The following is a 952-nucleotide window of genomic DNA, read 5'->3' as shown; positions in this document are numbered from 1 at the left end:
CCTACAGGCCGTGCTCTGCAACAAGAGAAGCCACCGCAATGAGAAACCTGCACACCACCATGGAGAGTAGCCCCCGCTCACTGCAACTAGAGAAAGCCCGCGCGCAGCAACAAAGACCCAACGCAGCCACAAAACAAAAATTTAATTAATTAAAAAAAAAAAAAAGAATTGTGACTGAATGTTGGAAAAGTGAGAAATTAATTTGGTAAGAATTGGCATCTTTATAAGATTCATTTTCCTAAGAACATGACTCGTTTCTCCATTTTTTTTCAGTCTTTATGTCTCTCAGCAAAATTTTATGATTTTCTATATATAAGTTCCTTGCATTTTCCAGTAAGGTTACAGCTAAGTATTTTATGGTGATATTATTGTTACGTCTGTGAATGGGTAAAAAACTAATCACAACAGCTAATGTATATTGAAGGCCTCCTATGTGCAGATAGGTTCTAAATGCTTTACTATATATATATTTTTTTTATTTTACATTTTTTTTCCAGTCTCCCAGTTCATCCCACCCCCCCACCCAAATGCTTTACTATATTAACTAATTTAATGCTCATAACAGCTTTATGAGATAAGGACTATTATTTACATTCCTATTTTGTGGATGAGGAAACTGAGGCCAGAGGGGTTAGGTTCACATGGTTAGTAAATGGATAAATAGGGCTTTAACCTCTTGCCATCTGGTTCCACCGCCCATGATCTTAACTACTATGTTATTGGGATATTTCCTAGTTCCCAGACCAGGGATCAAACCTATGCCCCCTGCATTGGAGGCACGGGGTCTTAACCATTGGACCGCCAGGGAAGTTCCGGGATATTTTTATTAATTATGTCTTCTAACTGGTTATTCTTAGTTTATAAGAAGGCTACAGATATGTTTTGTATTTGTCTTGTATTAAGTGATGTCGCTGAATGCTGTTATTAATTCTCATCATTTTAGAATTGATTC

The sequence above is a fragment of the Balaenoptera musculus genome, chromosome 2 (assembly GCF_009873245.2).
Source record: "Balaenoptera musculus isolate JJ_BM4_2016_0621 chromosome 2, mBalMus1.pri.v3, whole genome shotgun sequence".
In the NCBI taxonomy this organism is placed as follows: domain Eukaryota; kingdom Metazoa; phylum Chordata; class Mammalia; order Artiodactyla; family Balaenopteridae; genus Balaenoptera; species Balaenoptera musculus.
Note: the sequence above shows the minus strand (reverse complement) of the source record.